The sequence below is a fragment of the Microcebus murinus genome, chromosome 6, assembly GCF_040939455.1.
Source record: "Microcebus murinus isolate Inina chromosome 6, M.murinus_Inina_mat1.0, whole genome shotgun sequence".
Classification (NCBI taxonomy): domain Eukaryota; kingdom Metazoa; phylum Chordata; class Mammalia; order Primates; family Cheirogaleidae; genus Microcebus; species Microcebus murinus.
Genome location: NC_134109.1, coordinates 21,412,806 through 21,440,628, shown reverse-complemented (window position 1 = coordinate 21,440,628; position 27,823 = coordinate 21,412,806). Strand labels below are relative to the sequence as shown.

Sequence of the window (27,823 nt, the reverse complement as noted above, 5' to 3'; positions counted from 1 at the left end):
GATGTTAACGAGGCCTTTCCACAGTGGCCAGGCTGGACTGCCAATGTCCCCCAGTACTGCCTGACTCTAGTATCTCTGTCCCATTCTCAATCCTGAAACAGCCATCTTCATTAAGTTCTTTATGGCTCGGTCTGTACATGTGCACTCCAGCCTGACCAAGGATTCTCTGGGTACACCCAGACATACTTCTGCTCCTCTCTCTCCCATCCCCATGCAACTCTCTCCTCTCTGGTGCCCTCTCCTACAGATTCCGGCTGCTTCAGTTGCCCCAAACTCTGATCTCTGTTTCCTTAGCTCAGCAGGACTGCTGTGCTTGGCTTAGACTCCAGCTGACTACACTGCAGTCAGGAAACTCTTCCCTGGAAGAGAGCCAAGGTGATTGTGGGGCTCACCTCAGCACAGGAATCTTGTGCTGCCTGTTGACCAAGGCCTGAATGAAAGCAGCTGCCTCATACATGTTGTTGTTTTGTGGTTGCTTACTACAGAAGGACTAGTTTGTTACCAGTTATAGCCAGAATTAGAAGTACTCCCCTGCAACATTCCTTTCTGACTTGTGTTCACTCTTCAAAACAGAAAAAAAAGACCAGTTCAGATTGTCAACGGAAAAGAAGCCAAACTCTGCAAAATAAAGAGGTTTATTCTGAGCCAAATTTAAGGACCATGGCCTGGAGCCACACCCAAGAAGCCTTGAGCAAGTGGACTGGCTGTGGCTGGGTTACAGTTTGGTTTTATGCTTGTCAAGGAGACAGGAGTTACTCGTAAAGTCATAAATCAATACATGGAAGGCTTACACTGGTTTGGCTTGAAAAGGTGGGACATCTCTCAAGGGTGGGTGTGTGCTTACAGGTTATAGATGGGTTGAAAGACTCTTTGGTTTGTAATTGGTTAAAGAAACGAAGCTTTGTATAAAAGGTTGGAATGTTTTAAGTTAGGATAAAGAAGTCTGTTAATCAGAGACAAGCCACCCAACATATACCCAGACTCAAGTGATTTGTTAAGTATATTGAGGACTTGCAGGTTTGCCTTGCATAGCTCTAGGCCTGTTATTGAGTTACAAAGGATATCTACAAGAAGGGATGGTGGCATGATGAGGCATGTCTGACCTCCTTTCTTATGGCCAACAACTCAGTTTTAGGGTATCTCCCCCTTGGCCAAGACGGGGTCCATTCAGTCAGCCCGTGGAGTGGGGGGAGCCTTAAGATTTTATTTTAGTTCACAAGATAATCTAAATAAAGTTTGTTTTATACTACTATCCTAGAAATGAATTAGAAGTTTTATAGAAATTGTGTAAATCATGAGAATGAAAGGAGGGTTTCATACAGCTAATATGGATCAATTTTGTCCTTCCTAAGCCAGGACAATGTTTTATTTTGCTAGTTTAGCTGTGCCACATAATACAAAGACATTATTCTTGCCTGGTTAGTGATCCAAAAGAGGTTTCTAAAATCTTTGCCCATCTTCCCCTTATACTCATTTCTTTGAAAATCTTTCAAAGAAGGCAGCTTCTTTGAAAATCTCCAAATCCACTTGTCGGGTATGAGCTCCTGGCAAACACTATCCAGCCATCTGTTTGGGGTTTATGCGGAAACATCTGAAGCTAGATCCCAGTGCCAATTCCAAACCCCAGTTTTTTTCCTAAACAAGAACAAGCATCTAAAGGTCAAAAACAAAACAAAACAAAACCAACAACTAGGAAGAAGGAAGAATGGGAAAAGTAAGACTTCATGGATTCTATGTATTTCCTTAGAGCTTTCTTCTAAAGCACGATATTCTACTAACTTACTGAGCATCTACTATGCACTTACAATTGTGCACAGTACAATGATACAAAACAATATCAAGTATGGTTTTATACTCTGAGATTTCTGTCATAATGAGATATAGGAACCACAAAAGTTGAATCAGGAAATTGAAGTAACCATGCAGCTTACTTTTTAAGTTCTTAGAATAAACAAAAGCCTGAAAGGTCCCATCGCCCTGAGAGAAAGACCTAAATCAGATTAAGGCCTTGGATCACTGTTTCTCTTCCCTTTCCTTCTTCCGCATTCTTTTTCCTTAAGAGAGAACAGAGTTCTCACTAATAGAACCGGGACAGAGTTCACTGAAGAACACACATACGCAAACATATATTTCAATTAATAGGTCCTTTGAGGCTGCTCCTAAAAGAGAAAACGAGTTCCGTGACCCTGGTTGTTTGCTCTTCTTATTTCAACCTTTTTCCCCCACTTTCCTTCTTTTATTTATGTATTTCAGTTTTTAAAAACAAAAGGAGCCTAACCACTCTTCTTCCCTTGGAAATTGGGGAATAGCATAAACACCTCAGCCTCAAATCAAGCACATATGAGAAAGAATTCCAAAAGGAACATATACCGTATTTCAACTATAGTCAGCATCTATCCGTGACTCTCCATAAATGAACTGCCCTCTTTTTGTCTTACAGTCACACACACCGTACACTATAATCCCTTATACCTAGTTGTCTCCCCCTCTCTAAAGTCATATTATTTGTGTGTATGGGGGTGTATGTGTATATACACATACACATAAATATATACATATATGCACATATATAAGTAATGTATATCCCAAGGTTATAATTATAAAATATTCTATTGCATAATTTTTCTCCAAAATAAACAGTCCTTATGGTTGTGCTAACAGTTCCATGGCCTCACATTCAGAGTCAAGGATCTAAGTGACACTTGCCTTAAAAAACAGGTTATGTATTACCTCTGATCTTTGGTGCATTCCTGAGGCTGTGCCCTGGAATGACATCCCCAGGCACCTGAGCAGTGTGTCAAATCAATGAATGGTCCCAGTAGGAAGTCAAGCTTTAAAATTTGGAAAACATTTTCCAATCCCTTAAACTCTTAGAATGTATTAGCTTACTCCATATTGGTAAATTTATCTCGGCTTAATTCGGTTTCACAATTTTGGAACAAGGATACTAATAGTTTGCTTGTTTGAAGGTAGGGAGTTGATGTGAATAATTTCTTCTCATCTATATTTTAGAGCCATGGGTCTATCACTTTGGACGTTCCAACATGAGACTATCAGTTCCACAGACTTATACGGGAATCTTCTGGGTTAGGGGTGCCTTCTTAGCGCAGCAGGAATCTTCTGGGTCCTAGGGGTGGCCATATTTCCTGGGCATTCCAAGAAGCTTAACAAACATTTACTACTATATTTCATTGAGCTAAGATGCCATAGATTGTAAAGTGTACCTAATTTCAGAGAAGATAAAATATTTTTTAAAAATATCTTTATATACATATATTTCTTAAAATCAATTAAATAGTCTTATTTTTATACCAAATAGTTACCAAAAGTTACAATTAGTATATAGTTCCAGAATTCAAAGAACTTCATAGATTATTTCAATTCATTTTTACAATAACCCTGAAATGAGTAAAGCAGATATTTTTCTCACTTGATAAACTGGCTCACAGAGGCTGTGTGACTAATTCAAAGTCACATAGCTAACCATAATGGAGTTGGGACAGAATCACAAATTTCCTGACTCTAAATTCTGTACTCTTTCTATAAGGATGGCCTTGCTGAAATAACACGAAAATATCTAATCTCATAATTTTATAATAACAGCTAAAAATCAATCCTATGAGTCTCTCTCTGGTCTCTCTGCTGACAGGCAACCTGTTGGGACTCTGTTTCACAAACATCTGAAAAGAGCCAAAAGGAATGTAAATCTTTCTCTTTACATTCACTAGCTCACAGCCTATAGAATTTGTTTCAATAGCCTCAAGGAGTTCCTGAGAAGCTCCAGAGCAGACAACAGCAGGGTAGACCCCTGGCCTTAGTTTCCTGCCCAAAATCATATCTCAGGGGCAAACTCACATCCCCTGTGATAAACCTGACCTCGTCTCAGAGATAACCAAGTCTCCAGGAACACAAGAAACAAGAAAGACGGACAACCTGATGTCTTGCAGCCACCTGCTAATTACTCCACAACAATTACTACTTTTTTTTCTCTTTGTCCCCATAAAAGCAGCAAGCCGCTTAGTCAGGCTGCTGGCATCTTTCTTCTTTTTCTTTGAGATAGCACGCTATCTCCCTGCTCTCTGAGCCACCCCCTTCTGTATCTCTCTCTTTTTACTTTTATTGTTAATCTCTGCAAAAAAAAATCTTTCTCCATCAGCACTGTGAGCACCTACCAGGCTTTCCACCCTAATGCTTTCCACTATCCCACATTCTGCCTTCCAGAAATTAAGTATAACAGACTTAGCGCATCCCCAACATCCATTTCCTCTCACCATCCTACACCAGAGGAGGGATAATTAATCATTTAAACCAATCACAACATTTCCTATTCTGCTTTCCCAGCCTTCACCTAGGGGTTGGCCACTTGCCAAGTTCTGGCTACTTAGACTTATAAATGGAGATAAGGTGAGATGCATAGATCTGGAAAGTGTTTTTTTCTTTGTTTAGTTTTGCTTTCCCAGAGGAGAGAGATGTAGCTCAGGTACCCTAACCCTTCTCACTTTCTCCTTTTTCCTGTCTTGAATATGGTCATGAGAGCTGTAGATACAATAATAACACGAAGGACAGGCAAAGAGAATCACAATCATTGGCCCTGATGTCATGGAGCCACTGAATTAGTGTCGACAAGCATTCATTTCTCTGTTACTTATTATGTGAAAAAATTATATTTTTATTTAACCTATTATAATTAGATTTTCTGATGCATGCAGATGAACTGAAAAATCGGTAGCAATAAATGTGGTAGGCAGAATTCTAAGATGACCCCATGATCTCTGCACACAGGTATTAACTCCAGAGAGCAAAACAGATTTTACAGATATAATCAAGGTTACTGCTAAATTGACCTTGAGATAGGGAGATTATCCTGGTGAGCCTAACCTAAATCCTACAACCACCAGCTAACCCTTGATTTCTGCCTGTGGTACTCCCAGCAGAGAACCCACCCAGGCTGTGGCAGACTTCTGACCTAACAAATGTGAGGTAATAAATGGGTGTGTTTCCAACACCCATTTTGGTGATAATCTGTTATGCAGCAACAGAAAACTAATACATAAGAAAATCTCTGCTTGTCAATTAGTGAAAGAAAAGGTTTAAGAGCATAAAGAAAAAAATGGAAGGAGAATTTAATCTAGAGCTCAAAATCTTGAGGGTCTGGACATACCTTTCTTTAAGTAATTTCCCACTATGGACAAGGGACTGAACTTCAAGTAAAATCAATCATTATCCATAGTAGGGAATAAATCAAAGATATTGCAAAACAGCAGAAAACATAAAATTATCCATGTAGTGTCTTGGAACATGCTACATGTTCTGGAGAATGCTCCCTCCAGGAGGTTTGTCTGCCTTGTTTGTTTAGGCCACTGCAACATTAGCTTGCCTTTTCAGCAACATGGGGCAAGACTGGGAGGGTGTTCATTTTTAGTGCAGAAAGTTAGGGAACAATTTTGGGTACTGTCCCTTTGAACATCAGGAGGCCGATAAATATTTCAACCAGTTTTCTGGAGCAAGAATGACCATATCTTGCCAATGATTCTCCCTAACAGTGAAGGATGTTAACACTTTGGAATGTATTAGAGATGGCATAAGAGGAGAGTGAGCAAAAAGGAAGGAAAGGAAAAGTAGAATAGACAGTGGAATCTTCTTTCTCACTCTTTTCTTAAATAGGATATTAATTAATTCATTCAACAAATGGTTATTAAACACCTGCTAGAGGTTCAGGATAAAAAAGTAAATGAGACAGATATGGACCCTGCCTTCAGGGGGCCTACATCCAAGAGGGGAAAAGAAGTATGAAACAAATCAACCATAAACAAATAAAAGGCCTACAAATAAATAAAGAGTTAAGGGAATAACAAGGGATTTTATACAGAGGGTGATAGGAGAAGATCTCTCTGAAGGGGTTACACTTAAGAAGTACTTTAAGAGGCCAGGCGCGGTGGCTCACGCCTGTAATCCTAGCACTCTGGGAGGCCAAGGTGGGAGGATCCCTCAAAGTAGGAGTCCGAAAACAGCCTGAGCAAGAGCAAGACCCTGTCTCTACTAAAAATAGAAAGAAATTAATTGGCCAACTAAAAATATATAGAAAAAAACAGCCAGGCATGGTGGCACATGCCTGTAGTCCAGCTACTCAGGAGGCTGAGGCAGAAGGATTGCTTGAGCCCAGGAGTTTAAGGTTGCTATGAGTGAGGCTGATGCCACAGCACTCCAGCTGAGGCAACATAGTGAGACTCTGTCTCAAAAAAAAAAAAAGAAGTACTTTAAGGATGAAAAGACGACAACTATGATAGGATGAAAAATAAAGAGTATCTGAGGTAGAGAGAACCAAAGATATAAACAGTCTGGGAAGGAAACAAACAAACAAACACAAAAAATCAAGAAAAAACTTGACCTGGGCATAGAACAGGCAAGGAGGACAGAGACATGAGATAAGGTTGTAAAGATAATTAGCTTCAGAAATACTTGGTCTTGTGAGTCAGATGAAGATGTTTAGATTTTATTCTGAGCTCAAGGAGAAGTCACTGAAGGATTTTAAAGAGATGCAACAAAATTTGATTTGCCTTTTCAGAGCTGGGTAGAGAAGAGACTGGAAGGGGAAAGACTGGAAGAAAACCATTAGGAGGCTGTTGAAATAGTTGAGATAAAAAATGATGGTGGCCTGAAACAACCCAAGTGCCCACTGATGGATGAATGGATAAGCAAAATGCATTATACATTCAATGGACGATCAGTCTTAAAAATGAAGGAAACTCTGATACATAGTACAACATAAATGAGCCTTGAGGATACTAAGTGAAATAAGCCACTTACAAAAAGACAAATACTATGTGATTCCACCTATATGAAGTACCTAGAGTAGTCAAATGAACAGAAAAAGTAGAAAGGTGGTTGCCAGGGGGGAAGGGGAGGAAGGAATTGGGAGTTAGTGTTTAACAGGTAAAGTTGAAACTTTTTGCAAGATAAAAAGAGTTCTGGAAATGGATGTGGATGCACAACACTGTGAAAGTATTTAATGCCATTGAAGTATACCCTTAAAAATGGTTAAGATGGTAAATTTTTTTTTTTTTTTTTTTTTTTTAAGATGGTAAATTTTATGTGTACTTTAACAACACAATTTTAAAAATCAAATTAAACTATGCAAAGCGATCTTCACAATCAAAGGGAAAAACATGATTGTTTTGTGACCCTCAAAAGTTTTTATCAAAACATTAAAACTCTCTTATTGTTATCATTTAAAATATTAGAAACACTGAGAATAAAGTGGTTTATTTCTTTTATAAAGAAGAAAAAAGAAGTGGTGCCTGGAATCCAGATGGGGCAATGGAGATGGAGGGGAAAAAGTGTTATCTGAGATATATTTAGAGGCAGAGTCTACAGGACTTACTCATAGATGCCACATGGGGGGAGGGCAAAGGTAGAGAAGTGACCATGGGATTCTGGCTGAGGACAGGGTGGGTGATGGTGCCACTGACTGGGGTTGAGGGAAAAAGTCAAGATTTGCAAGAAAAATATGCATTTCTTTTTAAATATGATACACTTGGGATGCTTATCAGACATCTAAGGGAGATGTCCACAAGGCCCTTAGACATGCGAGTGTGGTGCTCAGGGCTGGAGATACAAATTGAAAGTCAGCATCAGACAGAATGGATCTAGTTACCTAGGAGAGGCTGTCATCCAAGAGGAGATGTGGTCAATGCCTTCACGTGCCTGGGGCAGGGTGGACGCAGCCCTGTGAAGCTCCATCCAACTCCCAGGACCCTGTGACTCCAAATGGACAGAGAAGATGGGGGAGCCCCCTGAAGGAGTGCCGCTGTGTCCTGCTCTTAAATGCCAGGGCATGCGGAGTTCAAGGTCCTGGACCAAGCAGGCTACTCAGAAACAGATGAGTTTGAAATGGGCTATTTGTCCATGAGATTCATTGTATCCCAGAATTGAAAAACCAAAATTATTGCCAAAAAACTCAATAAATCAGCAAATTCTTTCCCTTTCTCTTGACCAGGCTAACTCCTACTCATTCTTTCTTGGTAGAAATAACAATGGTAATAGATAACATTGATTGAGCACTTACTATTCACAGGAACACAGGAGCATGTATCCTCTGTGATAACTCTGCCATTAGGGGAGGGGCAGGTGCCAGGCATGTTATAACAAGAGCAGGAATTTCCTGACACCACAGGCAATTTTAAAATTCTGAATAATTATTAAATGAGATAATGTGGGTAAGCATGCTTGGTAGAGTGTTATTTATAAAGTAAGGTCTACGCATTGTTGTTGATCAAGTGGCAAAATGTGGAAAGGGGCTTAGGCTTAGGGCCCTGGGAACAAAGCCAGGTGCTTTGGAGACTCTCCAAGGGCCACCAATCGTCCTTCTCTGGAGCTGGTTGGGGAGGCAGAGGCACAGGAAAGGGACACAGCTGGAGTGGCTCTCGCCTTGTTGACAATGATGCCATGACCCATTTCCTACCACCTGCCCTGGACCCAAGCACTATTCATGCACCAGCTCACTTTTGTCATCCCATAGATAAGTACATTATCTCCTTTGCTCCTCTCATCAACCTTATGACATAGGTATCATTATTAATAATATCACTATTTTAGAGATGACAAAAGCTGAGGCCAGAGAGCTTAAGTGACTTGCCCAAGGTCAAAGAGTAGTAAAAGGTAGTGCTGGGATTCCAACTAAAACCTTCCTGATTTCTGAGACTGTTCATAGACAATTCATTGACTCATTCATTCAACCAACCAACACGAATAGCCTCTAATGTGCCAAGCCTTGACCCTATGCTAGATGTTAGGGATAAAGAAATAAATAATCCAGAATCCAGAAAGGCCAGTTAGCCAATAGCCTCATACTCATTAAGGAGTTCAAATACTACACTGAAAGGGTTGAAAGAAGATGTGCCTCCTACAACTTTAAATTCAAGTCCCAATACCAGACCACTCCACTGGGAGGGGTCAATGAATATCCGTTGTAACTTCTATAGTTACCTTGTGTGTAGCAAAATTATATTACATGGTGGGTTTCAATATGTGTAAATGTACACGAAAGGTTTTAATTTGATCAAATGGAAATATACACAAAAAGATCATAACATTTTTCTAATCCCATCTTGGAACTTCTTCAGTTTTTAATATTTTTCTGGGAACCTCAGAAAAAGCAAGGAACATACATCTCTCTCCACCACCTCTGAGAAGCCTGAACTTGAATAACAGTGCAGGTTACTATGGGGCATGATCAAAGGTTGCAGGGGTGGGGTTTGGGGAACCCAGGGAGGCTTCCTGAAAGAGGCTATACCTCACCTCAGTCTTAGGAGGATGCACATCTTACTGATTCAGAGCACGAGCTCCTCAGAGAGGCCCCAATACTAACTGTAATCATGGGAATATTTCTGTAACTCTCTAAGCCTAAGTTTCACCTAATAGTATCTATCTCAGAGATTCCTATAGGATGAATAAAGATGTTGCATGTAAAACCTTTAGTGAATAGTAAGTGTTCAATCAATGTTATCTATTACCATTGTTATTTCTACCAAGAAAGAATGAGTAGGAGTTAGCCTGGTCAAGAGAGAGGGAAAGAATTTGCTGATTTCATTCCTGTGGTGATGGCATTCAGGAAGTAAAAGTGCAAGGAAAGGGGGAGACCTTAGAAATGTGGGGAAGAAAAGGAAGTAGTGGTGTCCGCTTCAGCCTGAGACAGGAAATGGCCGGGTCAGCTCAATGTGAGACATTGGTTGGCCAGGACATGAGTGGTGAGAGAAGGTACAGAGGCAGGACCACCACTCAGGACAACCCCAGGGCCCCATCCATGTGTCCATCAGTGTAAGCAGTGGCCATGGAGTGTGCCCTACACAGCCTGTGCAGCAGGAGGCGGCCACCTGCACGGATGGTGCTCCAGAGGTCCCTGAACAGTAGACACTGCTGCTACCGGCATCAGCCAACATGTCCCACTCCTGGTGCGGCCAAATCACCTAGGCCATTCCAGTCAATGAGGGTCAGCAGTGTGACCAGAGCCATCACCAACTCTTTTGGGCCATTGGAAACTGTATCTCAAGTCCAGCTGAGAGCCTGGGATTATCCTAATTTATCAGTATAGCTGTAGGAACATGAAATCTTCATTTCAGAAGCTCCTACCAACACTCTCTATACCAACAACAAGGATTAGAGGAAAATAGAGCTCTGGGCCACAAATCTCAAGCTTGGTGGGTGACTCTAAATCAAGGTAGCTCAATGTAAATTTGTCTAGAAAAACACAGGGCTTTATTCCCCTAGGTAGATGATGAAGAAAAAAACTATTTCCCTAGACAGGCGCGATGGCTCACGCCTGTAATCCTAGCACTCTGGGAGGCCGAGGCAGGCGGATTGCTCAAGGTCGTGAGTTCGAAACCAGCCTGAGCGAGACCCCGTCTCTACTAAAAATAGAAATTAATTGGCCAACTAAAAATATATATACAAAAAATTAGCTGGGCATGGTGGCGCATGCCTGTAGTCCCAGGTACTCGGGAGGCTGAGGCAGTAGGATCGCTTGAGCCCAGGAGTTTGAGGTTGCTGTGAGCTAGGCTGACGCCACGGCACTCACTCTAGCCTGGGCAACAAAGTGAGACTCTGTCTCAAAAAAATAAAAATAAAAAACACCAGAACTATTTCCCCACCCTTTCTTCTTTTGTAGTAATGAAACTTTGTCCTGATTAAACTGCCAGCTCCCCCCAACTCTTTCCCTGCCACTCAAGTCTTCAGCATCCCAGAGGCCCTCACCCACACTCCATCCCTTCTCACCCAAGCACTCCCACAGCACCATGTTGCACAACTCAACAGGGAGCCATTCACACAGAATGCAACGTAATCTGTGTACCCTTATCTGACACCACCCCTGGAGCTGTACAACCATCAGCCCCACAACAGTGGACGCCCTCCCATACTGCTATCCACACTGTAGGAAAAGCAGGGCAACGTTGAATGTTCAGAAGAAAACTTTTTTTTTTTTTTTTTGAGACAGAGTCTCACTTTGTTGCCCAGGCTAGAGTGAGTGCCGTGGCATCAGCTTAGCTCACAGCAACCTCAAACTCCTGGGCTCAAGCAATCCTACTGCCTCAGCCTTCTGAGTACCTGGGACTACAGGCATGCGCCACCATGCCCGGCTAATTTTTTCTATATATATATATATATTAGTTGGCCAATTAATTTCTTTCTATTTATAGTAGAGACGGGGTCTCGCTCTTGCTCAGGTTGGTTTCGAACTCCTGACCTCGAGCAATCCACCCGCCTCGGCCTCCCAGAGTGCTAGGATTACAGGCGTGAGCCACCGCACCCGGCCCAGAAGAAAACTTTTGACAAGAAAATGAAAACAGAGAAAATACCTACAGCCATTAGTAATTCTTGGTGGTATTCATCATGCAACAGAATAAAAGAATCAATGATAAGAAATAGTTATTAGGCTTGGGTGATTAAAATAGCAATGTCATTAGCAGCTCAAGTGAGAGCAAAGAAGGCCCCAGCACATATCCTAATGAATTCAGGAGCAGCCCCTTAAACTGCACAATTAATTGGGGATGTAGGTGGGAAATAACTTTTATTTGACATATGTTGAGATTCAAAGATTGTGAAACAAGTATTGCTTGTAGACGATCTGGATTTGGTACCTCAAAAAAAATTAAAATCTAAAAAGTTAGATTTTAGAGTCATCGAGGAAAAGATGATATATGAAGCCAAGGGAATGAAAGAGGTTATCAATAGCATAAGTAAAAAGATAGACAGAGGAAGATGACTGACTCTTGGAGTATGCCTACATACAGGAGGGGGGCTTGGAAAGGGGAAACGTAAGTCCTAAAGAGACAGAACCATACAGAACAGAGAAAAACCAGAGGTCTCCAGGGCCATGAAGGCAAGAGGGGATTTTCAAGAAAAAAGAAGGTCTCCAGACTGGGTAACATATTAATAGCAAGACCCAGTCTTTACAAAAAACAGAAAAATTAGCCAGGCGTGGTAGAGCGCACCTGTAGTCCCAGCTACTCTAGAAAGTAGCTTAAGCCAGGGACTTTGAGATTGCAGTGGGCTCTGATGATCCACTGCACTCTAGCCCAGTTGACAGGATGGCAAGGATGGCAAGATGCAAAGAAAAAAGAAAGGAAAAAAAAAGGAAGTCTCTCTAACGTCAAATGCTGTAAAGAGACATAACGGGGCTTGGATGGTCACTGATGACTCTGAAGAAAGCTTGCTGGAATATTTGCTCCTTGAAGGATGGACTATGCCCTTCCTCTCAGCATTTCCAATGCTTAGTGCCAATTACGCAGAAAGAAAGCAACAAGCATTTGTGGAATAAAGTAGAACAGCCGAACTGGAAACTCAATTGCAAAAAGTTAATAATAAACCATGATTACAGTTTAAAGTTTAATGACTCTTAATACAGCTTTGTAAAAGAAGGCAAAAAATTACCAGCGTAGGCATTGCTCATCCTGGTTATGTGCTGCCATGCAAGAAGCACTTTTCCATTTACCTGGCACAAACTGAAACTCACCTCAGGTGAGGAGCAAGAGGCTCTTTCCTGGGATCTTCTCTACCACAAATTCTCTGAATGACCACTGCAACACCTTTCTGCTTTTGTCTTCACAAATTTATTAATTTGGGGTTGATATAAATTTATTTTCAAAGACCTTAAAAATACCCGGAAGATGGGAAATATACATTAAGTATAATAGTCTCAAACTATATGTGGTTCTCAGCCATTTCCAACAAAATAAAATACCAACAGGTAAACACTACTTTCATGGAAGATTTTTATCATGTCTTCCCACCTGCTTTAGCAAAATTAAAACTGGGACTCAGGTTTTCACTCCCTAGAAAAAATTTCCAGACCAAGAAATACCTCTTGAAATCCCAATAAAATCTTTCTAAGCACTACAAATTTAAAACAAATTTTACCTTAAACTTGTTTTCTCTAAGTGAAGTATCCCAAGAATGGAAAAACAAGCACCACAGATATTCACCAGCAAACTGGTATTAACTGAGTAGCACCTAAGTGGACACATAGGTACTACAGTAATAGGGTACTGGGCAGGGGGGAGGGGGAGAGGGGCGGGTATATATGTACATAATGAGTGAGATGTGCACCATCTGGGGGATGGTCATGCTGGAAACTCACACTTGTGGGGGGAGGGAGGGAAAGGGCATTTATTGAAACCTTAAAATCTGTACCCCCATAATATGCCGAAATAAAAAAAAAATTAAAAAAAAACACTTGTTTTCTATTCAGGCACTAATACTCTGTGATTCTCAAACTGTACTTTAAAGAGAGAATACTAACAACTATAGCTAATGTCTTTTGAGTGTTTCCTCTCTAAGGTACTATGTTGAGGGCTCCATGTGCATTATCTTATTGAATCTTTACAACAGCTTCATCACATAAGCTGCTACCACTAATATATATTGTCCAGATGAGGAAACTATGCTTGGTTTGCTAACTTTCTCAAGGTCACACAAGTACTAAGTGGCAGTAAGCAGATTTATTTATTTATTTAGAGATAGTTTTGCTCTGCCGCCCAGGCTACAGTGCAGTGGCGTCATCATAGCTCACTGTAACCACAAACTCCTGCGCTCAAGCCATCCTCCTCCCTCAGCCTCTGGAGTAGCTGGACTACAGGCACACATCACCACATCCAGCTAATTTTTCTATTTTTTTGTAGAGATAGGGTCTTGCTATGTTATCCAGGCTGGTGTCAAACTCCCGGCCTCAAGCAATTCTCCTGCCTTGGCCTCTCAAAGTGTTGGGATAACAGGCATGAGCCACCATGACTGGCTGAAGCTAGGGTTTAAACCCGGAATATATCACATATCCTCATAAGAATCCATTTTCACAGTTATATCATTGACATTAAAGTGATATAAATTTGATTTTTAATAGGATTTTTAAAAATAGGAAATTGTGGAACAGATGGCCAGCCTGAACAGGGACTAGTTCACAAATGATGGATTTTTTTCTACCAATGGACCCATCTGCCCAATTCCCCTAAATGAGGGTGGCCAATGCCACTCAGTGCTGCATGGACAAGGAAGGACACAGAGGATCCATGACTGAAGACCTGGACTCCCAGCTTAGCCCTGCTGGATGATCCATGGTGTTCCTCCCTCTTCTTCTACCTCCACTGGCCCATGTCTGTCTAGGGAAACAGTGGCAGGTTTCAATGTGTCTTAGACTAGATTCCTTAGAAGACAGCACCAAGTTTCCATGTCAGTACTTTATAGCAATCCCAGGGAAGCTGGAGTGAGAGAAGAAGAGAAGTGAGGTAGGAAAGAAAATATAAGACGGAGTGGGTCTTAGCTGGCTTCACAGGAATCATAGCTTGTTGCTTGACTGTTGTTGATCTCCAAAAGGCCTGTTGGGAACTATGGCATCTCAGAGTTCCACTGGAGGCCTGGTGCTCAAAGGGGAAATGTAGGGGCCAGCTCCACCAGTTTCTTGCTCCCCTTTGGTCAGAGTTCACTCCATTGTGACCCAACTTCTCACATTTTTGGGGTGCATCTTCCGGCTCCTTTGGCAACAGATGAGAAGCCAGATGAAATGCCTTCAGTGTGGCATTTCATCTGAGTCCAGAAGTGGTGGCAGGACCCCCAGCAGCAGCCTTTCATGGCAGAATAGTTTAGTCCAGCTTAGTTAGTCATCAGAGAGGTCCAGAGATAGGTGGGGCTAAGCTGAAGAGGTAGCCAAAACAGGAAGTTTAAATCTAGGTGGGTATCAAACACTGGTATGCAATCCCACACACACAGAAAATAGAAGAGATGAGCTAACAGGTCTTGTTGGACTCTGAGTTATTTGTGCTCATGGAGCTCCTGGGGGTTATTAGAATCCTGATTATCACAGAACATCACCCATTCATTCATTCAATAAGTATTTATTAAGCATCTCCTATTGCTAACCATATTGTTGCAAAATTCCAGGGATAGAAAGAGGACTAAGATCCAGTCCCTACCTTGGAGAGAGAGAAGCAGACAAAACAGGAGGCACTGGGACAGAACTGCAGGGGTTGTGGACTTCTGGATTTCCAGCTTTCCAGCACTCACAGAAGTAAAACCTTCATCTTTCTGCAGCACAGGCTTCAGTATGTGCATGCACATGTGTGGGTACACCTAAGACATCTGGATTTCCAGCTTTCCAGCACTCAAAGTGAAACCTTCATCTTTCTGCAGCATGGGCTTCTGTGGGTGCCCCTAAAGTGCTTTGTACACTTATACCAATATACAGCCAGCACATATACACAACACCAAGCAGGAAGAGTTCCTGAGTTGAGGCCGAGACCAAGATGCATAACTCAAACTTGAAGGCCTCTCCTTGGAACTGGCTCCTAACCTTTTTTCAAAAATATAGCTCTCTGAATCTCTTTGAGTTATAATTTAAGCCAGAGACTCTTGTCTCTGGAAAATGCACATACATGCAACATTTATAATTTATAGTGCTTCACAGACACTCTTCCCAAAGTCCATCCATGAATCCCCTAGGACTCTCTGGACTCCCTGTTAAAAGCTGCCACCCTAGAACAATTTATCTAGCTTAAGTCACTTTCAGCCCTTTCAAAACAAAACAAAACCATTCCAGAGGAGCACAGCAGAAGGAAGCCAGGCACTGTGGCTTCTACTGACCCTGAACTGATAATTCCTTATTTCCGTTTTCAGTAATGCAGAGGATATCTCCTTCCCTTTTCTTTTCTGAGAATCCTTCCCCTCCCTCTTCCCCCAACAAAACAGACACACAGGCATAAAACCAAAACAAGCCAGCCAACGCTGAAACTCAGGCTGCGGCAGCAGGCCTCTTGGACTGCAGCTGTGCGGGGGCCTGGGCTGATTGGGACGTTATCCTTGTGAACCAGGCCTCTCACAAACAAGACACAGACACATCCCAAGTTCGTGTCTGCTGACTGAAGGCAGTGGCGCGTGAGTGTCTCCAACTGCCAGGGACAGCCACGAGGAAGCAGGACACACTGGGTGGGCTTGGCACAGCGTGAGAGTCGAATATCTGTTGATTGAGGGCTGGCTGCTTTGGTAGAGTAGGGTCTGGCATTTTGATATATGAAATGCACTATTGATATCCCATCCCTTTTTATAAAGTGTAAATTTGGAGAGTAGATATGTTAGGAAGTGTCACAACTTGTAGGATAAAAGAATTCTCACATTCTAAAATGTGAGCAACTGAGCACCCTTAAATGGTGACAACGCATGTGTCACCACACTCCTAGTTTATTTCCTTCTTTTAAATTTATTTTTCTAATTGCTATACGTTTTTATTATAAAATGAATATACTCCCATTAAAGAAAATTTGGAAAATAGAAAAGGATAATCACTGGTGTACTTCTAAAATGATTTGATTTATGAAAATTCCATTTGCATGTACTTCTTCAACTTCTCAGGGACACTTCTATTGTTTAATGGTAAGGCGTTCCTTGTAGGGGGAGGAGAGGCTGTCACCACAGAAAAATGGGACAGGATCCTTTGACCTTGTGATTCCCTGGGCTTTATTCTAGTAGCTAAGAATTATTTATTCTATTGTTTTTTCCAAGTTGATGGAAATTTCCCACCATTTATGCCTATTCTCTTTACTTCCTCAACCTGAAAGACCAGAAAGAAAAGCTCTTTCCTATTAATTTTTCTGCTTAGGGTTTCTAATGTTTTCTTCTTTCGGTTCTCACATCACCCACATCCATCTGGAGAAGGTTTCTCAAAAACTCTAGGAAGGATTTAGAAACAAACCACACCATTACATATATTTGGTCCCAACACCACTAATAGTAGTATTTCTTTTAGTAGACGTCTCACTGACAGTAACTCTTGCAAAACAGAAAAGCCACAAATTCAAAGCATATAAACCATAAATGCAAACACAGCAGACATACTAATTAGAGAATGTAGAGACAAGACTTCAGAATGTGATTCTCCCTATCTCTGGATTCTTACTTAGCTTTGAGAGGGAGACTCTTTAAAAAAAAAAATAGATTCAGAATAATATCATTTGCAGAATGAAATGAAGTGGCTTAGATGCGTTTTCCAACCAAGTGTAAAACTTCAATTCAAAACAGGAGAGATCAATTAGCATATTAGTAAAGAATGAGAACCTTTTTTACCTGGCTCAAAGTGGTAGAGAGCAAGTATGAAGTTTGTGTGTAGAATACTGAAACCCTGTCTTTGCCAGGGGTCTTTCTTTTATTCTGTGTTTCAGTTTTCAGATCTCTGGATGTTTGTGTACCTGTGATTCATGTAACAATATCACATACACAGGCCAGACTTGATCTCTGCCTGCACTGTTTCAATTACAGAGGAAACATAAGTAACTGACATATGCGTGTGGAATTTATTGCAGCATCTCCCTGGCTTCCCTTTTATTTTTAATAAAAAAGAAGAAAAATAGTAGCAGTATGACTTACATTAAAATGTGGTTTTCAGTTCGGGGAAAATGCAAAGGGCTTTAAACATGTGTGAGCTATCACTGCTCCTCACTTTTAACATGTTGACATGAACAGTGAGAATTTTATAGTGATAAAGCAATAAATTTTATAGTGATAAAGTGTTCATACAGCTTCACTGCATTAATGTAACACTGAGCCCTTACACCTAGGAGATGGGCATTTTTATTAATAACTACCAGTTCTCATCCCACAGATGAGGAAACTGAGTCTCAGAGATAAAGTATCTTGCCCCAAAGGAACAAAGCTAGTAAAAGGTCAAATGGTATCAACCTTAGTCTTAATCCAAAAGTCTATTGTAGCTGCAGTTCCCAACCCCTGGGCCACCACCAGATACTGGTACACAGCCTGTTAGGAACTGGGCCATGATATCACTGCCTGAGCTCCATTCCCACCCCAACCCCTGGTCTGTGGAAAAATTGTCTTCCATGAAATCTAGGAACCCAGGGGTTAGGCCACACAGCGTCAAGTGGCCAGCGAGCTAGCTAAGCTTCATCTGTCTGTCATCTGTATTTACAGCCACTCCTCTTTTTTTTTTTTTTTTTTTTCTTGTTTTGTTATTGCACACACAGATCATCAGCACTGACATGCAGCCACTCCTCATGGCTCACATCACCACCTGAGCTCTGCCTCCCTGCCCATGGAAAAATGTCTTCCATGACAGCGGTCCCTGGTGCCAAAAAGGTTGGGGACTGCTGCATTATAGAGTTCAAATGATAAAACTATCCAAAGAAAATACCAGCTGGTCCACACTTCATTATACAATGGCAAAGTGAAGAAAAGAACAAAGTAGAAAACTAGAGTGAGCTTGACTTTTCCCCTGGAGCTGGAATGCCCTCTGGTACAATCCTCTGACTACTTTCGTTCCTTGACATATTCAGATCCCACATGGAAAGTAGGGACCCCCACACAGATGCTTCCAGCCTTGACTTCTCAGCTGACTCCACCTGGTGCCCACTGAGCGTCTTCACGTCAACGTCTAACAACCCACTCAAATGTAACATATCCAAAACTCACGGCGACTTTCCCTCCTCCAAAAATACTACAGCAGAAGCCTTCCACATCCAAGATGATGGCAGCTGTATCTTTCCAGTATCCCTGGCCAAAAACATCAAGTCATCCATCCATGACTTCTCTTTTCCTCTTACACTGTTTCTCCCATGTTCCTTTTACAAAAAGGCAGTTTATGGACATATTTTTCATATGATCCTTTTAAATGGCTAGTTCCCATAGTACATTAAATAGGATTTCATTTGCCTGTACTTATCACAAATACCTTTGCTGAAGTAATCACGTGAGCTTCATCTAACACAGCACTGTCTAACATACATATCATGATGTTCACCTACCACTTTTTTTTTGTTATTTGATAAATACTTATGTACCACTTCCTATCTCCCAGATGCTGATGTCAAAATGTTTTAAAACTCATTTAATTACTCATGTAATCCTCATAACTCTATGAAGTAGGTTCTAGTTTTGTCCCCTTTACAGAGATAAAGAAACTGCAGCTAGGGGGAGGCTAAATAACTTACGTGAGACCACACAATTCAAACCCACACAGTGTGGCTCCAGAGTCTGTGTTTGTAACTGCTTCACCATGCTCCATCCATGAGACATACTTTTTTATCCTGTAAACATTTTTTTTTCCTGTCAGTAGAGACATATATGTGTAAATGAACCTACATTCTTATCTGGCTTTCATTTAGCCAGGGCCCCCAACCCCCCTTGCAAAGTGCCTGGCCTGACTGGGTGCATATTCTCTACCCCCTTTGTAGAAAAAAGGCAACCAAATGACAGGGAATCTAAGCCCTTGGTCCCATGAGGATTGCGCTGTGACCAGCCAAGTCACCCAGACCAGAGCCTGATATCTGACAGCAAACAGCTCTGACTCCTTGGAACTGCCTCCCCAAGGCCTGCTCAGGGATCAGGAACTTAAAACCAACTAAAAGCAGAGCATGTGAGCTGCAGGGGCCCTGAGCATGATGGATAGCACAGCTGGAGGAGCCAGCAAATACCAGGCCTGGCTGCTGCAGACAGAACAAGACAGCCCCGCCTATGCCAATTAGGTTGATGGGTAAGTGACTGAGAGACATGCTGCATTTATTCAAATAGATCTCCACTCTCTCACTCACTCCTTTGTTGGAGATTATAACAAAAATATTAAGAAGGATGACATAGGGGAAAGAAGAGAAAAAAGTGTGCTTCAACTGCCCTGTTAATATAGGGAACTGACAACCAGAAAACAAGGGCAGTTTTCCTCCTTCCAAGATCTCCGAGGGTGTGGCCAGAATGGACAGACGGCCCCTGTTAACTCTTTCCAGCACATTTCCTTTTGCTTCCAGATATAATAGCATAGTGACTAAGGGCACAGCTTGTCCAGTGAAGAGATTAAGAGGGGTGGGTTCAAAGCCCAGCTCCATTAGCCTTTGACAAATTACTTAACCCCTGCCTCTGCATGTCTCATCTTTGAAATGAGACACTCCTCCTTCTGACCTTACAGCCTTTAGGGCAAATTAGGTGAGACAATGTGGCACAAACTGCTCAACAGAGGAACTGGCACATAGTAAAACTCAATGAATGATAGCTACTGATAGTGATGTTGATAATAATTTCAACAATGATAAAAGCTTTTCACGCCCTTCAACTGCTCAAAGTCTGAAGCGGAGAGCAATGTAGGGACATGGGATGATTTACAATTAATATTTTTATGTTTGGCAAGTGTGGGGGAATCCACAAGTAAGCTATACTTTTGGCAGCTCTGGGTTCACACAACAGACAACATTTAAACAATGTGTAACTGAATAAGGCCACTGAATACAGACCATCCCAGCTTTATCCACCTAACCATGGCATCATAATTCTTCTCTTTCAAAAGCTTAAGTCAGGAAAGACAGACAAATATATTCAATTTCTAAAGCAAACAGTGAAAGAAAATCTGTTTTCATTTAAAGCATCTCATTTTTTTTTTTTAAGCAATTAGTTTAACTTCAAAAAGCAGCCAGTGGAGTGATTCTATCAAGCTGGTAAGGGTCTGGTGTCTCACTTCAAAGTTCAGGCAGATTGAAAGCCACTGATAGTCCTGCGATACTAGTTGGCATTTGGCATGAAAAATGCTTGAGAATGCCATTTCATTCAGATGGTGTGTTTGCACAGACCCACAGCACTAAAACAGTACATTCTTTCAATGACAGCCAGGGTTAAGCCTGGAAAAGAAGGGTATAATTATCTCACCCCCAATTTAAAATTGATGAGAACCTCTATGGGGTGGAATACTGGCTGGAGAAATAATAACTAGATGACAGGTGCCCTAAGTTCTTAGTGCCACCATCCTTGCAGAGACCTCTGAAGCAACTTAAGCTAGACACCACCATGTGAGGGGAGGGAAGGCCAAGTGTCAGGGGATTCTTGCATGCATGACTTTAAACAAGCCACTTGACCTTTCCAGGCCATACTGGAAGTGGAGCAACACCAACTTGCCTGCCAGTTTGACACAGTTTACGATGGGATTAGATTTTATTTATATAGAGTTTGACATCCTTAGCTCCTAAGTGCTTTCCTATTAATAAAATGAACATGTTAAAAGGTCGAATCAGAGGCCAGTGTTACTCACATACTAATGAACCACTGAATGGCTTTATTTGTTAGGAGGTTATGCAAGCCTGCAGATCAGTCAGATGGCAGTCAAGAAAGGAAAACTTTAAGAAGTCACTTAACTTAGACTCCCTTCTACTGACCCCTCACTCCAGATACAGCAGTCTAGTCAATGGATCTGAACAGGCTGTGGATCAATTCAGAGACACAGTTCACTTAGGTCCATTCCATAAAAATCAGTGCTCCCACCTAGCTAATCCTACTTCTGTTACAGCCCAGTGTAACTGCTTCTCCATGAACCTTCCCAGCCCAGCACCACCTTAGAAAGATTTCCTGTCAGAATTCAGGTACCTTCTGATTATCTATACTTAGTACTCAGTACCTTCTTTGATTATATGCCTACTATTGGTCTCACTGTTATTTAACTATCATTGATTTTGCATAAATACTATGTCTCTTCTCAAAATAAACGCTGTATCTGAAGACTGAGCATTATACTTCTCTGAATTCTCCATAACAACCTCAGAACCTTGCACCCAGAAGATGATCAATCCCATTCACATCAAGCTGCCTTCCAAAGGTTTTACTGGGCCATTAGCAATTTGCAAGGCTTCCTCACACCTCTTATTGCGACTAAACATCACAAGGAACATTGACCACCCTTTTCCAGTTAGTGAGGCTACTTCAGGCACATGTCCAAGTTAGTATGGGGCCAGTTTGGTGACAGAGGTATACATGATGAATGAAAAATTCAAGCTACCTCGAGTTTTCACACCTGCCCTTCTATCTACAGAATTTTGGCCAACTGTTCCTATTTTAGTTACGGCATTTCAGAAAGACAGCAACACTAGAAATTTGTCTCCTGAAATTGCTAGACATGTGAAAAAATATATATATGAGCTATATATGATAGCATTTATTCCATATAAACATATAGAGAAGATACTATTTATCAAGTGATTCGATACTTACATTTCTTAAATATTAAATTGTTGGATAAATGTTATCAATGGGAACAGTAGCACTTTCCAATTAGTATGTTCAACATTTTAAATCCCAACTGTCAAGTTCAAGTGTCCCTTCTCTCACTGGCTCTGACACTTAAGTCTAGAGTTTTGTTTGCTGCATCTTTAGGCCAAGTCTCCTGGAGACCTGAGATGGAGGGAACTGCCATAGTTCACTGTAGAGCTGGCCAAGGGAAGGCACCACTGAGACCACACCTGCAGGAAGTGGGTAAACAGCTGGCTTTCCAAAATTACTTGGAGAAGGAAACAGTTGGCCTCAGGCCTCCTGGACAGAGGACATGGTCCCGAGCTTTCTCATGTACCTCTGGAAGTACAGAATCCTGAGGAAGTCTCCTGTCTCAAAAAGCACACCTTCAAGGTGTGATTCATCTGTCATGTCTCAATTGGGACAACGGTTTTTTCAAATTTCACTCTCTTCATTTTATAGCTTGGGTTCACCATAATATTTCTTATTTTATAGAAATACAATAAGTGGAGTTTCTAGAATTTTTGTCCATAACTCAATAAACTATTTTACACTCATTCCACCTTGAAACAATTATTCTGACTTGCTAGCCAGCATTTAAATTGTGGACCCTGAAAATATTTCATGCATTCACATGCTGTTTGTCACATGTGGGCAAACCACTGATTATTGGGACCCTAGACAGAGTTCAAACTTTTGGTGTGTCCACATTTGGTGTGTCTCAAAAGTATTTACAATAAACCTTACAAGAAACCTTCACTGTATTTTATTTCCTGTGTTATGTTACACACCAACATATTTTCTCCTTTACATCCACGTTTGGAATGCTCTGTCGTTACAGGAGTGATGAGTCACAGGGGAACTGTAGCGACTTGCTCCACCTATTAGCATAAGCCAAACTATGGGATGATCTTGAGTCCTGAGGGGGTTATTTATCTTGGGGGGGGGCTTGATCACAATTTGCATGACCACATGGTACAGATGTTTATTCATGAAGGTGACCTCAAGTGAACAATTTCTTGGTCTGACTATATTAAAATTCAGCCAAATGTCCACCCAGTGGGCAAGTTTAGCTCCAGAAGAAATTACAACTGGAATGACAAGAAGTGTGATGGGTCAGGATTGGAATATGTCGGCCAGCTTGAGTGAGAGGTCTGGAGCCAGACAAAAGGGTGTGTGCTTGATGACAGGATGGGCAGTCTGGGCAGAGTTACAAAGGGAGGGGGCAAAGCAGCACTTGTATGTTTCTCACTTCTCTGAATCTGAACTGTTTTCATTTCCTCACTATGAGGATTACATCTGCAATTTAATATAAACCTAGAGATCAAGTCACTCTTACAGAGCCCACTGCTCATGGCCAAAGTCAGCCTTCAGCAAAACTGCTACATGGAGAATGTTGAGACCTTCCAGCTTTTTTCCTGCATCCACCAGGCCTTTCTACTCAGTTCTTTCCCTCAAGCACATCTTTATTTCTCCCTTTAGTTTGGTGGTTTTCAAAGTGTGGTCTTAGGACCAACAGAATCAGCATCACCTGAGCACTTGTCAGAAATGCTCGTTCTCAGGCCCCATCCCAGACTGATTCAGAAACTCTGAGAATGGGGCCCACCAATCTGTGTTTTCTGAAGCTCCCCAGGTGACTCAGATGCACGCCAAAGCCTGAGAACTGCTGCTTTAGATGATATTATAAAACAATGACATTAAGAGAGAGCATGTACATTTTGGGAGAGGACTTGTGAAGCAAGCAAGCCACTCAAGTACCTGACAGATCAGTTTCTACAGTAGTGGAATCTGAAGTCACATGACAGAGACAGAGAGATCTGCACCTATGTCAATCTTCTCTCCACATTCCCACTTGAGATGTGTGCTTATCCTGAAAATCTAATCCTGTCAAACTCCAACTTAAAACTCTTCAGCGGCTGCTCCCTGCCCATAGGATGAAGTCCCAAACTACTGGGGCCTTATCATCTGCCACTGGGCCATCTCCTGACCTTATTTCCTTCCACAGTTTCCCTCCTACTCAGCCATGCTGCCTGTCTGCAGGTTTGTCCTTCCCCATACCGCAGACAGTAGGCTTGGCCATGTGATTTACCTTGGCCACCAGCATGGAAGCTGAAGTGATGGCTACTACTTCTAAGCAGACTTAAAGTGCCATAGTTTTGTCCTGTCATGTTCTTTTTACCTTTGCCATAAATGAGGTCAGCACTGTCCCCAAAAGAAGCAGTTTCTTAAGCCTCCATGGGCCCCAGAATGAAGACAGAGGAGGAGTAGAGCTACAACGGACCCACATTGGACATGCAACATACGTGGGAAATAAGCTTTGGTTGTTGTAAACCACTGAGATTTGGGGGTTATTTGTTATTTAGCCTAAGCTATGATAGCACTTTTGATCATTCCTCTCGATCTGGAATGTCTTCCCTCTGCTCTACCCCTCCTTTCAACTCTACCTCACCTGTCTGTGCAAGAGGCTTGCTCATCCTTCTACACTCAGCTCAGGTGTTACCTCTCAATTAAGCCTTTTTATTTTTCCCAGGATAGCCGATCACTCTCATCTTCAGGACCTCCTCTGGCTGCTACAGACCTGTAACTACGTCCCCGGAACTGTGCTAGGGGCTTTCCATTCATTAGTGCTATCCTTAGAACAATGTCTCTAAAAAATAATAAAGAAATTAAAAATTCAACTCCCCCTTTTACAGAGCAAGAGAGACTGGCTTAAGACAGCAAAACAGCTAGTCCACGTTTCCCAGCGTGTCACAGCTATAGCTCTCACCAGGTGGAGGTCTGGCTCTGAACTCAGCAGTCTTTGCCTAGCCACACAAGCCTCCCCTTCCCCCATCCGCAGCAGCAAGCTTTCAGATCCTCCCACTCCACTGGAGACAGTAAAAGTGTCCTTATCAACAGCTGAAAGGGCTGCCACATTAATTTGCGACTTGAAAGATTTGCATCTGGAAGTGGGCTTCTTACCCCCAAAGATGATAATCACTTTCTCTAAATGGATGTATTTATTCCAAGGCTCTCGGCAAAAGCAGTGGAGACCTCAGAAGAATTAGGGCATTTTGTCCCTTCCCTAGGTCCCATGCTATAGGGGTAGTATGGTGTGATAAGACAGGCAGATTCTCACTGACATCACCCTAGAGAACCTTTGGAAAGGTACTTTGGGGACTATCATAGGGTAGGAAGCAAGTTGCAGAAGGTTCAGAACTCCAAGCAGGTCTGGTACATTTGATATTTTAAATTTTAAAAGAAAAATGAATGTGGCCAAAATCTTTAACTTTTCAGATTAAACAAGTAAAGGAAAGTGACACAGTGGCAAAGAATTGAACCAGACCACCCAGGTCAGACATGGGGGGGAAAATCACCTAAAAAACATGACTGCCTAAAAGTAGCAACTGCATTTTTAGGTTTCTATGAGCTGCTGGCATTTTGTTGTGTGGTTGCGTTCTCTGTCTCTCTCTTTCCCTCTCTCCCTCCGTCTATCTAATTTGTTTGTTTAAGGGAGGAGTGAAAACTGTAAAAACCTTCAAATATTTCCCCCAAAATCAGCCATACTAATACAAGATGAGCAATTAACAGAGTACCAGGATATTCTTTTCACACAACATTCACACTGATTTCTTCAAGAGTTACAAAGCTTTTCTCAGTTACTAGTCAGAATCTATCTCTCTTACCATTTCAATGGATCCGTTTTTTTTTATCTCCACCCCCAAGGATATATTACCTTTAAAAGATACCATCAGTAACATTAATAATAGCATTCCCCCCCCCCTCAAATGTAGAAAGCTATTCAGAGCTCCAAATGGTTGCTGGGCCAGTTTGGACACGTCTGATTTACTCTTTAAAAGACCATCCGCTCCTGGCTAATATAATCCTCAAAACAACGCTGTCAGGCAAGTGCAATCATTATCACCACCTTACAGATCAGGAGAAGGAGGCCCCAGAGCATGGAAAGGACCTGCGGGGCGGGGGAAGGGGGGAGGAGGAGCGGGGCAGGCAGAGGCCAGGAGCTGCACAAAACCAGTTAATGATTCACTCACAGCCCTCAGGCAGCTCCTTTCAGTAGGGGCTGCACCGACACACACACGCACACACACAGCCTCATCTTCAACTCTCTTCGTCCCAGCGAGAGGCGGGTGTCCTGCAAATTGCTTGGCAACGCGAGTCGGAAACTCCATCCAAAGCCCCGGGTCCAGGCCGCCTCTGGGCGCTGTCCAGCGGGCAGAGCGCCTGAGAGGCCAGGCTGGGGTCCTGTCTCCCGACACCCCGCAGGTGGGGCGGACGCCAATGCCGGGATTCCAGGCGTAGGGGGTGTGGGGGAGAAGACACCGTCCCCAGGGACACCTGTTGTCGCCTCCCTACTCGGGCCAACGAAGACGTCCTGGGCGACCTGGACCTCGGGTTAAGACACCGTTAGCAAGAAGTGTCTGTGCCGGGTGCGGGGGTCGCAGGTGTGCTCCCCCACTCGCCTCAGGCAGACTCGCCTCAGCCTCTCCCACCTCTGGACGCCCGCGGCTCGTGGGACTGTCACGGCCGAGGCAAGCTCGGGGGCGCGGGTTTGGGGGCGCGGGCGAGGGGCAGCGCCGCGGCGCTAGGACCTCGCGGACGGCCAGCCCCCCGCCCGCTCCACCTGCAGGGTCCCTCTCCGGGGTCGGCTCGCTCCCCCGCCGCCGGGCGCGGTTACCTGCGACGCCGTCCGCAGGGTCCCGGGCGTTGGCGACAAGGCGGCCGCAGCAAAGCCCGCTCGTCTGGCCCCAGGATCCCAGCCCGGCCCCGCTGCTCCCGCCGCGCTCCCTCCCCGCCGCAGCGCCGCCGCCGGCTCCCGACTCTCGGGCTCGCTCGCCGCCAGCCGGCTCGGCCGCCGCTCCCGCCGCTCCCGATTGGCCGCGGCGCGCGCCCGAGCCGCGCCCTGATTGGGCGGCCGGGGCCGGGGGCGGGGCCGGCGGGCGCCGCCGGGATCTGCTCCCCGAGCCTCCCGCGTCGCAGCCTAGCGGCCCCGCGGCGCCCCGCAGCCCGGCTCCTGGGGCAGAAGCCGGGTTCCCGGCCCCACCGCGCCCAGTGGAGCCGGCCGTCTACGCACCAGGCAAAGCGGAGAGCGTCGCTTGGAGTGAAACGGGAGTGGCGGGGAATGGCGAGCGCCCTGGAGTCCCACCCACACTGGAGATGGGGACCTCGGAGACGCGGGAATCATTGCTCCCTTGGCCTCAGTCCCACATGAGGCTTGGACTGCACCTTCGTGTTTGATACTTTGTACTATACAAACGGTGTAAGCTTCAGGGCAGTGGCTTGTAAGCAATGAGCGCGAAATAGTTTTGTGGACTCAGATTGGATTTTACATACAATCTCTAGGTGGTCCTTCTGGAGCTTGCAAAGGGGAAGTGACTTGTCCAAGGTCCCAACGCATCAACAAGTTGCTGAGAACACTGCGCTAGGCGTGGTGAGAGCGACAGACTGAGATCTTGATTAACTGAGGAGCTTAATACCTAGGTAGGTAGATGAGGCTACATAATAATAACAATAATGACCCTAAGGTTTTTATGGAGCATATTAGTTGCTAGACACTGTTCCAAGGGCTTTACATATATTAATTTAGAAGTACAGAAAAAGGCTGTCATAAAGACATCCACATGCCTCGTGAAACTTGTGGGCAAGTGACACTGATTCTGAATCTGGAGAGAGCTTGTCATTCGAACCACACACCAGCAGTCACTCCACACTGTGGTGGAGAGGCACAAGTTAGAACAGAGTGGCCAGAGGGAATCATTTTTCCATCCTCCATCTCTTCCCGCGTAGGCCTTTAGTCCCCCAA

The 27,823-nt window shown here is 43.2% G+C and overlaps 1 protein-coding gene across 2 annotated transcripts in view; it reads right to left on the bottom strand.

Annotated features, from left to right (window-relative positions):
* STON2 (stonin 2) overlaps positions 1-26,837 on the bottom strand; it is a 154,286-nt gene extending 127,449 nt beyond the window's left edge. For both annotated transcript variants that reach the window (XM_012758290.3, XM_012758310.3), the window contains exon 1: positions 26,699-26,837. The gene's annotated coding sequence lies outside the window, so the exon portion shown is untranslated. The remainder of the gene's footprint in view (positions 1-26,698) is intronic.
* Positions 26,838-27,823: the final 986 nt, after the last annotated feature.